Genomic DNA, 4,275 nt, shown 5'->3' with positions numbered 1-4,275 from the left:
GGGGGGGGGGGGGGGGTAACAAGAGCTTAGCATCCAGACGGCTACGAGCAGTAAAGCTTTCTTGTGGACTTGCACTCCTGTACAAGATTTGTTTCATATCCTAGGGTTTTTAAAAAGCCACAAATAGAACCTCACAGGTTCATAATTAGCAACTGGTTTAAAGCAGTATCAACAGTCATAGCACCAATGAAGTGAGAGATGGGGAAGTGTCTTCTAGGTGCCCCAACTATCACTTTTTCCAAATACCAGACCCACTTCAGATTGTAATTGCAAAAATATTTTAGTGTCTGTTTTAATCTGGTTATTTGAACTGGTGGGTGGGGTTTGCTGCATCAGGATAACAAAAGCTTGACTTGTAAGGACCGGTACCTTTTGGCATTCACAAGCTTGTTTTGAGTGGCAAACCCCCACCCATTTGGTTCTGCAATCATTTAAAACTATTTTTTTTTTTAGCAACTACTATTTGACAGCGGTCTGATGCACACACAGACATACCCTCTGAAATCACCTTACTGCCTCGCTGTCCCCCTCCCCTCTCTCTCCCTGTGGTTTTTAGTGGTTAAGTGACTTTTGCATCTCAGTGTAATCTTTCTGTGTTGTATATACAAACACATACCAGTTGCATCCTTTGTAGAATTATGTGGTTTGCGAAGTGTCTTGTTTGCCATGTTTGAGACCGTATTTTTTAGAGAAGTATTCTAATTTTGCCTTTTTTTAAGAAAAGACCCACAAAAAAAACTAAATCGGCATGCTTTTTATTGAGAATATGTATACTATAATCATTATTATAATAAAGAATGTTTTGGCTGACTACTGTGGTAAAAGAAAGCAAAGGGTTTGGACATTTCCCCTTCTTGTTTATGTTGTTTTTCTCCACTATCTGTTTCTCTTGTGTAAAATGACCACCAGACCCATTTGACTGGGGAACCAGGGGGACTCAGGTGTAGATGCTGGCCCAGCTTTGCTCTCTTTGGTCAGGGTAAGTGCGGGTTGGTGCTCTTTTCTCTCTCCAGCCTCTCAAACTGGGTGCAAACCAAAATTTATGAGAAAGAGTTTGCACCTAACCAAACGCACTTCAGTATTTAATTCAAGCAAGAAAGGCTCGTAAGGTCCTTTTTTAAAAATGGTTTTCATCCAGAAAGGACATTATACAAATTAGCATCATGTTGAGAGCTGGGGAGAGGCACACAGATAGAATGGCCTGGGTGCATTTTGATCTGTGGAGCAGTCCTGTCTCTCGGTTGATGGGTGTGCGTCTGGTCTGTCCCTGCTGCACCAAATTCTCCCCCTCCGTGTGTCTCTGTGTCCACTCTACTCTTAGACCTGCATGTGTGATAATCTGTAACTCTGCCGCAAGAAAGCCCCGCAACAGTCCAGCTCTGAACTAACTATCTCAACTGAATTAGGTCCCCGGGCCACCTGGAGCGGCCAGCGTGCAGCCGTGCGTGAGCGTGGCGGCATGAGCCATGGGGACGACTTTTAGCGCGACGCCACCACAGTGGGAACTTGTTCTCTCTCTCCTCACCACCAAGGTAAATGATAAACGAAACAAAAACAAAAGCACTGACCTCTCCTCTCCCCACCTGCCGCCCCTCCTTTGACTGTGCCTTGACCAAACATTCCTCCCCCTCCTCTCTCCTCCGCCATCACCACTTACCCCTCTCCCAACTCCGTAACTCCTCCGCTGCAATGACAGTGCCATCGGTGGGGGTGGCGGGTGGGGTGGGACTAGGACCCCTTTCACAAGAGTCCTGTCTCGCATGTGTGTGTGTTTACGTGTTTGTGTATAAGTGTGTGTGTAAGTAAGTAAGTGTGTGTGTGTGTAAGTGTAACTGAAAGAAGGCTTGGATTTCTGAAGAATTTCTGGGTGGTGTTTTATTGATTGGTGAGGCTTGGCACATGCGGACGTACCCCTACTCCTGCCCTGCCCGCTGGTCAACTCCTCTCCACCGCCGTATTCGCCGCCCTCACCCAACTCCCCCCTCCCCCTCCTTCCACCTCCTTCATCCCTCCTCCTCTCAACCCCACCCTACTGTTCCTATGCGCCTCTCCTCTCCGCCGTTCACACACACACACAGCGCTTTTTTCCGCCGCCACCGCCGTCGCCACCTTGGATCTGGGTTCGTGGCTCTGGCACGGACTCAACTTCCCAGAACCACCCACCTGACCCAACCTCCCCATCCTCCTTTGCTACCATAGAGGCCTGGGCGTGCCAATGGACTGTATGTGTGGTGGCCCACCGCCGGACTCAGTAACATGACACAGAGAGACTTCCGTGTTGGACAAGTCGCTTTGCTAAAACTGTTGAAAGCTGGGTTTGCTCCACATGGCTGTGGAAGGGATCTTAACTCCTGTTTCCCAAAAGAACTTAGTTGCATTTCATCTTTAGTGATAAATCAACCTCAAACAGTTTTCTTACCTTTGGGTCCCTCACAGCCTGTGTGCCAATCAGAAACGTCCTATAAGATAGGCCTTAGGTATGAGGCCAGTCTGACCTGTAGATTCTCAGTCTCAGGGTTCCTATAGGACTTTTCTGGTACGGCGTCTCTGTTCCTCTAATGATGGGATCATCTGGAGTGGCTGGATATGTGCTCTGCGTGACGTGTATGTGTTCGTACGTGTTAAGATTGTCCATGTGGTGAGATAGAGAGAGTTAACCCTCACATATGACAGGCTCTATGTCAAATGAGTTGTCTGACATATGCTCTGACAGCAGCAAGATGGAATCAAGAGGGCATTGCCTACTGTCTGCCCAACAAAGGAGAGGGATGAGTAAATGAGTTTATAATAAGGTGAGTTGGTAGTGAAAGGATCCTATGTAAAAAAAAAAATAAATTAAAAAAAGCTGCTCCCTAACCTCACCTTCCTGATCTTGGAGGACCCTATTGTTGATTGCTATAATAGATATTCTGGCCAGAATAGTATTTTAAAAAGGGCCCCGGTCACCCTGGGCATTTTATATTGTCCATAGTGTGATGATAAGGATCCTGATGATAATGCAGTTTTGACTCTGAGGTGTCCATTTCTTGATACACTTCATCTTTGTTTACTAAAATGTATTCCACCAAAATGGATTTTGCATTAACAGACATTGAATGCATTGAAAGATCTTTTATCAGAATCACCTCAAAAAACATTGCTTTAGAAGGAGCAGATAAGGGCCGACTCCATTCCCGGCCTCCATGATCAGGGCGCATGGTGCTCCGATTTATTTCCTCCACTTCTTCCTCCCCACTCTCCCAACTCCTCACAATCGGCTGCTCCGGGTGCTTGCGAGTCTGGGCTTCTTGTGCTTGGGTGAATGCAGCCACGCATCTCTTAAACCCCCTGCTCTGAATTCACAGTCACACTGTACTGACAGCCACAGCTCACTGCAGCCTCCTCCCCTACTTCCCCACCTACTCTCCCCCTGCCGTCTCTTGTTTTTGGACAGCTGAAGAACTAAAGATGCTCTTTATGCACACATCTTTGTACTGTGTTGTTTTGATAGGATCCCACGGGTTACATCTGTTCTCCTGAAGCAGGTAACAGCTGAGATGTGTAAGTGTGTGTATCTGGAACACACTCCAGTTTGGTTAGAGCACAACCCATAGACCATATTGCCTTTTGAGTTTGCAAGTTGAGATTCAGTAGTTTTAATCAATGTGACCATGACTATTCTAGCTCTTCTAGCACAGATGTGAATTAGACATGATCAGACTCTACTGCTGCACAGATAAAGATGATAGCAGTACAGTCATACCTCAGCCATTACCTCATCTACAGGGGATTTCCACAACATCAACACTTGCAGTATTTATTGCAGTTCAATAGAACACCCCTGCATTTATTATGATGTATAATATGTTCGGTTTCTGTTGAGAATTAGAAATTCTTGATGCTGCAAGATGTGGTTGCGGTGTTTTGGCTTGCATTACACTGTAAGGTGTTCATGTTATTTTCTCCACCCCGTTTCGGTGTATGTGTAGTATTTTATTACTCACATAGTTGCAGTATGTTTACAGTGATCAACCCATCCAATTCCCTTAGCTTAATAGTAGCACGGTAATGGTAACCACGAATAGTCACACAGTAGCTAAGCGTTTTCATGTAGGTTAATGGACCAAGCTGAGTGTAGTTACATTTAAATGCCTGATTAATTATAATATACATCATTCTAGATTCCAAAGACACATCAAAGGTGACAGAATAATGTGTCACCTTGAGAGGATAGCAGTCTGGATCTGCTCATGTCAAGGAAATTAGTTCCAGCACAAAGTTGAATGGGGGGGGGGG

General features: G+C 45.6%; 1 long non-coding RNA gene across 1 annotated transcript; it reads left to right on the top strand.

The window, feature by feature from the left end:
• The first annotated feature begins 11 nt into the window (after window positions 1-11).
• Window positions 12-2,877, top strand: LOC116706899 (uncharacterized). Its single transcript, XR_004336362.1, has 2 exons — window positions 12-1,532; window positions 2,200-2,877. It is a non-coding gene; the product is annotated as an uncharacterized LOC116706899 (long non-coding RNA).
• Window positions 2,878-4,275: the final 1,398 nt, after the last annotated feature.

The sequence above is a fragment of the Etheostoma spectabile genome, chromosome 19 (assembly GCF_008692095.1).
Source record: "Etheostoma spectabile isolate EspeVRDwgs_2016 chromosome 19, UIUC_Espe_1.0, whole genome shotgun sequence".
Taxonomy (NCBI): domain Eukaryota; kingdom Metazoa; phylum Chordata; class Actinopteri; order Perciformes; family Percidae; genus Etheostoma; species Etheostoma spectabile.
The sequence above is the reverse complement of the archived record's forward strand: the minus strand, read 5'-3'. Positions and strand labels throughout refer to the sequence as shown.